Below are 12,697 nucleotides of genomic sequence, written 5' to 3'. Positions count from 1 at the left end.
CCATACCAATGGTCTGGTAATCTATAATAAGCTTTGTTCCCACACAGAAAGTAAATCCCAGGGAAAACTGGATCCTTTCCACCTTTAAATCCCCATCCCCTTTGATAATGTATGTGTCTTCACATTGACTTGCTCCCACAAAATAATTGTCATACACAGTATTGTCTCTCTGAATACATAATTTCCCTAATATTGGTGTATCAATACTTATCGCCACATTTACATTATGTTCCCCAATATTATCATCTTAAAATACCCATTTATTAGATTTAGTTTGTTTTACTTTTTCTCGTCTTTTATACTGTTGTCGCCTTTCTTCAACCATATTCAAAAAAGCTTTTTCCTCATTTCTCATTTTACAAGTTAAATTATGTTTAAATGCATAGTAATGCGACAATTCTTGTGTTTCCAAAAAATATTCTCCAAAAACCTTTGCATGTTTAATTTTGTTTAATTCTGCTATGATTTTTAGCTTCGCAAAATACATCATCTGAGTCAGAATAATGATACTTTAATTTACCAGATCTATAAAATAAACTTGTTAAAACACTACAGGTCACACCATATGTCAATGGCAAATGGTGATAGGTCACAACCTCGGACACTAATGCAGGCAACTTTCCAGAAACCTAACAATCGCTAGCATCCATTGTCCTCACATATTCTGACAACAATTTTGAAAAAGTATTTCTAGAGAAATCACTCACAGAATTGTCTTGATGAATTTCAGACCTGTATACATGTCATTTCTTATCTTTTGAATCCCTTTTTTATCTTTCAGACTCTCATTTGTTTTCAATTGTTCAATGTCACGAGGAAAAGGGTTTAAAATAGCAAGAATCAACCATAATATCATTAATATCCCAATACAAATTAACCACATTCTACTCCATTTTCTAAAAATTGAACATTTTGATTTAGTCATTTCATTAGTAGCCATTTTTTTTTTATAAAACTCTTTAACTTTGTTTATCTCTGCACAACTTTGTTTCACCTACTAAATTCTTTAAATTTTTCAAATACAACCCTTTTTGGACATATACATATATCCCCTTCTTTTCACTGTGACATTTCAGGAAGGTTTTCTTTTGGTTACAGTCTATTCACTTTCTTTTTCAGCACCTTGGTTATACAAACTCTCTTGACTGCTATTTACCTCTCTTATTGGAGGTAGTACCATGTAAGTCCATTCAGGTGATTTGTATGTTTGATTTGGTCTTCACACCCTCTTTGACATTTGTACAACTTCTATTTTCTTTCCCAATAATTCCTTTTGACTGGTTATTGCGTTCACTTCTTCTTGAACTTTTTCTTTACTGACCAGTTTAATTCTCAATCTATCAGTTTCTTTAGGCCAATTATCTCCTTTTCTCACTTTCTTTATGTCTGGTTCAGTGCACTTCACTCTACTTTCCAGGTTTGTTTTCTTGAACTTCTCCGTAATTCAGTGTTGTCATCACTGTCATCAGTTTCAGTCTCAGATCCTTCTACAGTCTCATTTATAATGACTTTCACAGGAGTTGCTTCCTTTTCAGAATTCAAAATGTTTCCAGTCAGTTCTTTCACTCTGTTAGGAACTTCTCTATAGCTGGTAGCGTGAAGCTCATCCTCATCGTGAATTATTTCCTTTTCACCAGTTTCGAGATTTCTGTTCCTGCTTTCAGAGCTTTCAGACTGTCCTTCAGTGTTTTCCAAATTACCAGCTTTCTTTTCACTTGGCTCAGTGTCCTTGCTGGTATCTGTCTCTACCAAATCTCGACTTACAGGTCGATCTTCACTATTTGGTATTTCTAGACTTTCATTTTCTCCTTCTGATGCAGAACTAGCATCTGATATTTCCAGATGTCGATGAACAGGTCCAGCTTCAGTATCTGGATCTTTTTCTGGTTCACCTTCAGTGTCTGAATCAGTGATGCTGTCACTTTCCTCCTGCAGATTTTCTGGCTCTGGCACATGAATATTGTGGCTAGCATGCACCCATCTTTTGAGTCCAGCACATTTTACTGCAGTAGTACTAACAATAACTACTTGTCTTGGCCTTTGCCATCGAGGCACCAAACAATTTCTTCTCCTGTGAACTTTTATCCGCACCCAATCTCCAGGTATTAGATCATGAGCTGGGTGTTTTTCTTTCGTTTGTGAAACAGTTCCCACCTGATGGAACACAGAAGTTACTACGTCAGACAGATTTTTGCAGTAATCCAGTATGATATCATCATTTATGCTCAATAGTTTATCAACTGGCAAATATGCTTGTCTCATTACTCGTCCCATCGAAATCTCATGTGGTATTAATCCTGTTCTTTTATCAGGAGTGCTTCTTAAAGTCATCAGAACAAGTGGCAGAGCGTCAGGCCATTTTAGTCCTGTGGCCAGACACATCTTGGCAATTCTGTTTTTTATTGTTCCATTTACTTGCTAAACCACCCCTGAGGCTTCTGGTCTATAAGCACAGTGCAATTTTTGTTTAATATCCAGTGCTTCACAAATCATTTGCATTAGTTCATTGTGGAAATGGATTCCACGATATGTTTCAATTGTTACTGGAAAACCATAACGTGGTATAATGTCTTGTAACAAAAGTTTGGCAACAGTTACTCCATCATTCCTCGTTGTGGGGAATGCTTCAACCTATCGTGAGAATAAAAAAATAATTGCAAGGACATACCTAAATCTGTTACATGGTAGAAGCTCGATAAAGTCCAATTGCATCCTAGTGCATGGACCTCCCTCCCGTCCTATGGTTCCCAGACTTTACAACAGTTTTTCTTCTTGGATTCAGTTGTTGACAGACAAGGCACATTTGACACAAACTTTCAGCAATCATCCTAAACTTCAGATTGTACCACATCTGTCTAAAGATGGCCGATCAGGAGAGGAGCTCACTCGGAGGGCTCAACTAGCTGAGGGATTATCTTACTTATATCCCTGTTATTAGCTCCATCTTCACCTCCTCAAGCATTTCTAACCTATTAGACAGAAAAAGTAACTGGAGCAATATCTTACCTCTGTGCTGTTCTGGGATCCCCGTTGGACACGGACGGCTGCCATCGTAGCAACAGAGCAGCGGAGGGGCACTCTCGGGCAGAGGTCGTCTTGCCATCGTTGCCAGCCCCAACATCGCTGCCGAATCTTTCGTCAGGTCCGCGCATGGGTGCGGGACGTTTCCCCTCGCCAAGGGCTGGTGGGCGACTGCCCTCGGGCAGCGGAACAGCGGAGGGGCACCCTCGGGCCGAGGACTGGCATGGAGCTGCCCTCGGAGCAACGGAGCAGCTGAGGAGCACTCTCGGGCCGACGACTGGCGGGGAGCTGCCCTCGGAGCCGCAGAACAACTGTGGGACACTCTCGGGCGGAGGACGATCTGCCGTTACTGTCAGCCCGGCGATCCGCCATTTCTACATCGTCGCTGCCGGCTCTGTGGCAGGACCGCGCCTGGGCTTGGGACGCTTCCCCCCATTCCCGGAACGCCTGAGGATACTGTCGGGACTGCCCTTGGAGCGGCTGGTCAACAGCTGAGGAGCACTCTTGGGACGGAGGTCATTCCCCGATGAGGCCAGCCCAGTGCTTAATTTGTGCCGGTGCTTTCCGGTGCTTAGCACCGGCACTTATTTATCAGGGCCGGGTCTACTTGTCTGCTGAACCACGTCACTCACCTTACAACTATTCACCTGCTATTTATTACTTCCTGCTTGCGCTCACACTGAGTTGGCACAGTGAGTGTTCTCAATGTCTCCCGCAGACTGTTGCGGCTGGTTGTGTGACTCTGAGCAAAGATTGAAGACGTTTCAGATATTATTATGGCATTGGCGCCTTTGGCGTTCCATATTGCAGTATTGCCGGTGCGTGCAGTGGTGGGCGGGACACTGTCTGATCATTGGGCTGGATTTGGGCTGGAGGATTTGGTTCTGCGGGGGCAGGGGCTGTGCGACTGCGTGCAGATTTTATTCAGATTGCCACACGTGCAAGGCAGCCCTACGACAACGTTGAGGGTAGGTAGCAGCACCAGGCCAAGTTTATTTATATCGGGGTAGAAGTTAAAGGCAGAGTGTTCTCATCCCACCACGTAATTTAATGACTGCAAGTAAGTACTAAATGGCATATACATTAACTGGTCATTGCTTTCAGCCGCCCCCCCCCCCAGCCTGTGGCGTAGCTTGCTTGTCCCGCCAAATGAGGCTCTTTTGTGTGGCACTGCACCAGTGTCTTTTTTTAAATAAATTAAGGTTTTCTTGACTGCGGCCCGGTGAATAATTATTAATTGCGGGCGCTAGTTCATGTACTGTCTCTGTCTGCAGGCTGTGTTTGGTGCGTGTGCACATCTTGTACCACCTTATGGAAAAAAGATTCAGGACGTATCTTGTGTTATGCGTCGCACATTTGTCGTGCTGATCATGGCTTCGTGTTATGTTGCTACAGTGTCTGAATTGCAAACTATTAGATGAGGCGGAAAAGGTGCTGGGCAGTTTGCCTTTCATTTAGTTTTGTCACACAAATTTAGGTTTAGCTGTTATGGGGACTGTATTCCAATTATTTTTTTATCCTTGCATTACTTCAGAACAAGAGCATCACCAGCGCTGAGCTCGGCGAACTGGTACTTGAAGGGAAGCCACGTGAGCAGCAGCTTTTGCCAATTCTGTGCATGTTGGGCGCCAGGGACTCTGAACTTTGTTGGAAGTATGGGGAGTGCGCGGCTCCATTACATGTTTTAATGCCATGTGGGACCTCTAGACTGCAGGGGTGAGCGCCTGAATCTGTACCTACTGGCTGAGGGTGCTGAGAACGTAAAAGAAGATGCAGGGCCTAGCGACTGCTCACTGCTACACTGGTCATATTGGGCCCCGGGAGACTCTGTCATTGATGATTGAAGCGATAAGCATGCTTGGTGACTTCTAAACTACTGAGCATGACTGATTTATTACACTACCCTGTTGAGAGGCTTGGAGCTACAGACCAGACCCTCAATGCATAAACAGTGACACTGACGGCTGTGGGGCTGCCTGGGTGAGCAGGTGGGGTGGCTGAAGGGCCTGTGAGGCTGAGGGGCTCTGTTCTCTAGCCTGCTTAATACACTCTATCTTTTTTAACTTGGTGTCTTAAGGGAAGAGCTGTGACTGCTCATGCTCCCCAATGGCAGATACAACTATGGTGGGGTCGCTGACCCTTGATGTCACTCAAACCAACTATTCAGCAAGGACTCTTAACCTTCTTTTGCTGAGGGAACTTTGCGCAGCTTTGGCAAGACCGCCAGCCTGCTCACCATGCAACTACTTGTTGTAGTGTTGTAGATTGTTAGCATTAAAGGGGTGATAGCCTGGAAGCACTAGGTATCCTATGCCAGTGCATAACTCAAAATAATGCCCCCCCTTCCCCTCGCGGAATGGGATAAGGTCAGAAGCCCATAAATCTCCCATATCTGAGAAATATTCGTTGATTTTGCCCAAGAGTCTCATTGACAGTTAAGCACAGAATCTGCCTGAAAGGGCCTTATTTAGATGGTTCTGGAGCAGGGCGAACACACATTTCTCAGTGACTCGATCATGAAGGTGATGCGGAAGATGCTTGTAGTTTGAGTAGCCTGACTAGGGGCAGAACAGTACTGTTACTGGTTGCGACTCTGGTACATTGGCAGAGCCATGTCTGGGTTTAGAATCGTCAAATAATAAAAGGTGGTGTGGATGAAAAAGAAAATATTAGCTTGTCTGTGTGGAGTTCTAAGCCCATGCAGGCCAGGCCTGGGGTGCAAGTGTAGAGATGTGTGGGTGTCGAAGTACTGGGACAGGCTTCTATTGGAAAGTAACAGCATGGTATCATGTGGGTCCCACTAAAGAAACGGAAGAGGCATTACTGCTGTAGAAAAAAACTGAGGTTCACGGGCAGCGCTTTTCAATGCTCCAGGACGGGCAGCACTCGCTGTGCTCTAGGGCAGGGTTGGGAAGAAGTATTATAAATGTGTGATACTGCATGATTACTGAGGCTGCGTTTGGTGCGTGCGCACATTTTATACCTCCTTCTTATGGAAATAAGATTCCAGACGTACTGTGTGTAATGTGTCGCACATTTGTTGTGCTGAGGAGGGCTTCTGTTTTATTGTGCTACAGTGTCTGCTTTATTTAAGTGTGATCTGTCTTACAGGGGCGCCACCATGACCTAAAGTATGTGAATCGCATTGCACTGCAAACTATGAGATGGGGCACAAAAGGTGCTGCGCAGTTTGCCTTCCATGTAGTTATGTCATGCGGTGAGTTAGGATTAGCTGTCGTGGGGAAGGGTTAAGGAATGCGGTCTGGGATCCCCGACGATTCCCAAAGATTATCTTGTCAGTCAAGCAGTGTTTGCTCAGTGAAGAGCACATTTCTGTGGCTCTCAAAATATATTAAGGAATGGTCGAGCCGCTTACATTATCGACAAGTTATCCTAACTCCAGCCAACCTCAACCATGATGTATTGCTGTAATATTTCAGTTAATAGTTTTCCAAATTACTTTATTTCAAATTAAAAAATTGAATAGGAACAGAATTCCGTTTTTTAAAAACACACGTGTTATACGTGACTGTTTCACACACTGTGTTTATATTACTGATCACGTGTTTACTATTTTTGTCCTTAGTGTGATGTTTGGATTTTTCACAATCTTGTAACTTTTTCAGTGATGTAACATTGAGGGAAACACAAATATTCTGAAAATTGCTCCAGCGCCACTGGCTTTGGTGCCTTTGTGTGACGTTTCCATGCTTTCTGGCCTGGGTGCCTTTGTGTGACATATCCATGCTTTCATCATGCTTACATCTAACTATTAGCAGTTCCAGTTGAGGATGTGGGTGGAGCTAATAGAGTACGTAGGTGGAGCCAAAGAAAAGTAGGTGTGGCCTCCGACAAACATTTGAGCACCTGCACTTCATATTTTACAAATTAAGCACTGGGCCAGCCCCCTCGTCGCAGCATGATATACGGCTTCACCCGTGCCGAGGACTGGCGGGAACTGCCCCTGGAGTGCCTGAGTGTCCCAACTGCTTGCCTGCATCTCATGTCTTGGGTCTTACTAATGCGGAGACCCTGGAGACCTGAGGGTCGCAGCCTCAGGGGTAGTGCAGCGCGGACCCAGGATCGGCTACCTTTAAGGAGCGAGATGGATGCAGCGGTAATATGTCCCCCGGCTACCCCCCCCTCTGCTCCGAGTGAGCACCCCAGGACTTCCACCCCCCTCCTCTCCCCCCCGCTCTCACACCCGAAAAGGCCTCCGGTCCTCCTCACGACTTCGGAAGGGGATCGGGGTAGGAGCTTGCATTACAGTCTTGCAGCAAGGCTGCCTCTATGCACATTTCCTGGATAGGGCAGCCGGAATGTACTTTTAGCATATCTGGATGGGGGAGGGACCTCTTCTGTGCTTGTTTTAAGCAAAAAATAATTTCTCTTCCTACAAGGGCTTCAACAATCTTGGGAGCAATACAGGTTTTATCTCCGCCATTTCCTCACCAGATACTCTATGCATTTCAAAATGGCCACATATGATCTCTTAAAGTGGAAATAGGACTACCTCCCATGATTCTCTGCTCTTTTGGTAAAAGAAAGAAGACTTCATTACCTCCTCCACTGAGCACCCCAAATGGCCGCAACCAACTATCTCAGAAAAAAGGGCTACCATTCTGAATATCTCCTAAAATAGAAAAAGGACTACTACGCTTAAAAAAAAAAAATAATAATATATATATACTATTCTAGATCCTCACTAACCAGAAATTCCTTATAGCCCTCTTGGACTGCCCTACCTGTCATACAAAGTCACCTCCACTTCACCCTGGGCAGCTGCTCTCTCAACCCTCACCCTACCTCTGTTAGGGCTGCTTCCCTCCCTACTTGTTCTCCCTCCTCTTCTCATTACCACATTAAACGGTCCCCTCTAAGAGCACACTCAGCCTAGACTTCCTAGACTGCCTCTCATCTGGCCTGCCTCCCTGTCTCAGTGACACCCACACTATGGAGCGCTCTGGCAAATGCACCTATTCCATCACATACCCTCCGCGCCTCTCAAAAAAAGCAGCCAAGGACTTCAAACACAACTTATAAAAGTCTCATCCGGAAACCCCTATCTCTGACCCTTACTTCTCAATGAACAATGGGCTCATTAAGAAGGACATCATATTCTACACTAAAAGAAGAGCTCAATGCAGAAAAGCCTTTCTCGCTCTCTTTAAGATCTCTAACATGAAAAAAACAGCGCACGGATTCACCTTATCTATACTCCCCTCCCTATTCTTCAACGCTGCAGCCACCGTGAATATCTATCATAATGGTATCATCCTAATCCAATCCAACAACCACAATCTCAACTTGATTGATCACATTTTTCCGCACATTAAAGAGAAAGTCACTCCAACACGCCCTCCTCCCCGTCCTTGATCGCTGATATCTGCAACTCACATCCTGATCCCGAAATCAATCTGATCTCCCAGACCCCTTCTCCCCCAACAACACCTTCAGACCTAGTCTGCAACCCACCCAACAACCCTCTCCTCCTCACAACCCTCTCACTCAGTCACATTATCCATTCTCCCACTTTCCCTCCCCACCTGGCACACTCACCACCTCCATCCCCCCTCCTCTACTCTCAGTACCCCCCGCCTACTCATCAGCCCCGCCAACTCCACACTAGATCTTACCTTCCCTCCTCGCCATACACGTTCGCCCCTCCTTCCCTCCTTACCTCCACCCTCCCTCCTCACCATACACTTTCTCCCCCTCCTTCTCTCCTTACCTCCACCTTAACTACCAGCCCCTCCCATCTGCTTAATTCCCCCTCTAATTCCCCTCTGGATCCCAGCAGGGACACCACCCAATCCACTCACCCCGCTCCTCATATATCACCCTCCCCCTCCACTCCAATTACAGCTCTTCCCTCTGGCCCCTCAGCCCCACCCTAATCACCACTGCTCTAGACACTCCCGTATCCACACAAACCTCTACAGAGTCTACTCCCCCTGTCTACCCTTCCTATATTGAAACTATCTCGCCTGACTTCAAACTTGACCAGACCCCCACTCTGGACATTCCATTATCCATTGAAGCCACTACTCAGTCCATTCCATCCATTCTCCCTTCTAATAATGAAACTATCACGCCCAATTCCAAACTTGACTTGATATTATCATCCCTTCAACAAGTCAAATCGGACATCCGAACCCTTCACAACCTTATCTTACAACAACAAACAAAGTCCACATGCATTAAATATGAACACAATCCGTTTCCTTACCCTAAGATATATAGTCACATCCATCGTCTTCCCGCAATCTCCCAAGCTCACAGCTCTCCACGTTGGAGCACAATCCCATTCCCTAACGCCACTTCCCGCCCTATCAGGGGGTCAAACCCTCTATCTGAATCAGATCTAGGGGCCCTCCTCCCCTCTTACGAGCAACCTCACCCTCCTCAGTCTAGTTAGCCCGCCTACAGCCCCCAGAATACCCACCATTCTGCTCAACACTCATAGAGCCTCCAGACTCAATCCCAGAGGCATTGTAGAAAATAACCTCACTAGAATCCCCATCACTGCCGAACACACCACAATCATCTCCCATCCTCAGATAAGCTGTATCCTCCTAAACTGTAGGTCCGCCTCCAGACATGCAGCCGATATAGCTGACCTACTTATCACAAACAAACCAGACATTATGATCCTAACAGAAACCTGGTTAAAGGAAACTTCTACTCCCATCATAGACATCTTGCTACCCCCTAACTATAACATAACCAGACTTGACAGAGCTGACAGGCTTGGCGGTGGGATAGCCTGCATACACCAGATTGGCCTAACAGCGACCAATGCCAATGCCCCTGCCATATCATCATGCTAATACCTATGCTTAAACATCGCCAACAACAACAAACAGATCTGCTCTCTTCACGCCTTCTACCATCCTCCAGGAGATAACCTCACTTTCATAGAACACTTCATGTACATTCTAGCTTCAAATGACAACCAACAATCTAAGCATATTTTCTTAGGGGATTTCAGCCTTCACTGGAACGACCACAAAGACTCAGGGGTAAACAGCTTCAAAGCCTTTCTCACAGAACTTAATCTCACCCAACTATGTAACATCCCAAAACATTACAAGGGTGCAACTCTCGACCTACTAATATCCAAGGCGGAATCTACCCAGCTCCACTCGATACTCCCATGCAACTGGTCTGACCATCATATCATTACTTTCCAAATCTCGGAAACCATTACTCGATTCCCTACTCAACCCCTGAGAACCAAAATCTGGAAGAGAAAACTTAACAACGTAGGCTCTGACCTCACAGCCCTAGATAACTCAAACCCTCTAAGTCCCCCGGAAGACCAATCTGATGTTCAGGAGCTGACAAATCACTACTTTCACTCCATGAACAACCTCCTAGACAAAATTGCCCCATTACAACTGAAGAGAACCTTCTCTAAAGATTCCCAACCATGGTACGATGGGAGGCTAAATGATGACAGACGCTCTCTTAGAATAATCGAACGATGCTGGAGAGCTACACCCTCAACTGACCTCCTCAAACTTCTCAGGACCTCCAGGAACACTTACTTTTTTAAAATTATTTTATTTGTAGCAGTTTAGTGATCCAAGTTACAACAAGTACATAGGTCCCTCTAACACTCCCACTCCCTCCCACCACCCTCCCGAAGGCCATAAGTGCAGCGTCATATAGATCATTCTTCCACCGCTATCTCTAATAAGTACACAGCCATTCAGCCAACAACCCCATGAGTAGGGCAGGCGGCGTTTTAAGGGCACCGTGATATTGATACACACATAGCACAGATTGCATAGCAGCAGTAACCGGTTTCCACATCTCCCAAATTCCATAAGCAGACCCATGAGCCAGCAGTTGCTGCAGCTCTCGCACTAGCTAGTTTCCCCGAGGGTGTCCTGCGTCCCCTCCTCCAGAGCTGAGGCCGCGCAGGTTGTGAGATATGTATGGTACAAACCCCAAAAATTTCTCGGTCTGCTGGTAGGGGGCAGCAGTTCGCTATATAACTCAGATTGTGTACACGCGTAAAGCATGTCATGCGACCATCGTTTAACAGTGGGGATGGGGCCCCTCATCCAGCAGCATGTGACAACCCTGCGCGCTAATAGAAGTCCCATATCTACTAACTTGCGGATTGCTCTCGGTATGTTTCTGGTGAGCCCTATCAGGGCCATCGCTGGGTCGAGGGGAACATCCACCTCGGTAACGGAGCTGAGTTCTTCAAAGATTGTTACCCAGAAGTCACGAATACGTGGGCAATCCCACGCTAGGTGGAGAAAGTCTGCGTCTGGGAAATGGCATCTGTCACACTCTGCCGTGGGTCTGAGACCATACCTGTGGAGTCTAGACGGAGTGTAGTATACCCTGTTAAGGAACTTAAAGTGGACAAGCCTGTGCCGGCCATTCAGAGATATACCACGTGTGTTAGTGCAGCAGTATTTCCAAATGTTGTCACTCAGCGTAATATGTAAGTCTGCTTGCCAGGCCAGCCTCGCTTTAGTTTACGTGTTTTCTCTATGCGAGATTGCCAAGGCATACAGACGAGTGAGTAATTTTTGGGGAGTAGTGACCTTTATGATGTATGTGAGTTCCTTAATCTCCGGCGGTTCCGCCATGTCTCCCCCAAAAAGTTCCGTGCAAGCATGCCTCACTCTGCAAAAATTAAATCTCATCAGTGGGGTGGGGTCCTCCCGGGAAGCCCGCGCCTGGTCCCAAGTTTTCACCGCCCCGGCACTAAATAAGTCCCCTGCAGTCTTAATCCCCAGTTGTCGCATCGCGTCCAACGCCCCCTTCTCGCGCAGAGGGGGCAGCCAGCGCACCCAATCAATTGGCATGCTGGGTGTGTTTAGCAGCGCCCCTCCCTGCCTCTGCAGGAGGCAATTCCACGAGTGCGTCGTAGCCGTCAGTGAGTCGAGTATTCCTGTTCGTCGATCTACAGGTTCAAAAATCGCGTGTGGGAGGGACAGCGGGAGAGCAAATAAGGCCTCCATCTTCAGGTGAGGTATGTCTTTGTTCCCGTGCACCCAGGTGTGCAGATGCGCCGCCTGTGCAACTCTATAGTATAATTCCAGATCCGGAGCTCCGAGACCCCCCATGCTGTACGGTAATGTAAGGATCAACCACTTCAAACGTGGTTGTTTGCCCGCCCAAGCCAGTCTTGTGAGCTTCTGTTGCAGCCTCTGAAAGAACGTCTTAGGGAGCACCATACCTCCAGGAACACTTACTTTAGAAAAATCTGAAAATCTAAAACAGATTTCTTCAGGTCTCAACTTGACCTAGTTAAGAACCGCCCCAAAAAACTCTTTGATCTTATCAAAACCCAAACCAAGAGCCTACCTAAGGTCCTTAACACCAACCCTCTCGCTACTACCACTTGTGATGAATTTGTCTCCTTCTTCGCTTCTAAGACTGAATCCATTAAATCAGATCTACTCAAGGACCTTATATCCATCTCGGGCCTGAAAGAGAGCCCATTACTGTCCCTTGCTGGTGCCCCAGCTAATGATCTCCCACTATTTAAACTAAAAACAATGCATCATGGTCCCACTTCAACATTTACAGTGAAGATACCATACTAAAAACGCTAAACGCGTTGAAACCATCCAATCACTTCTCTGACCTGCTCCCGGCAAACTACATAAAATACTTCACTCCTCTCCTACTACCCCTCTGGACCAAG

This window comes from Lissotriton helveticus, chromosome 2_1 (genome assembly GCF_964261635.1).
Source record: "Lissotriton helveticus chromosome 2_1, aLisHel1.1, whole genome shotgun sequence".
NCBI classification, from domain to species: Eukaryota; Metazoa; Chordata; class Amphibia; order Caudata; family Salamandridae; genus Lissotriton; species Lissotriton helveticus.
The sequence above is the reverse complement of the archived record's forward strand: the minus strand, read 5'-3'. Positions refer to the sequence as shown.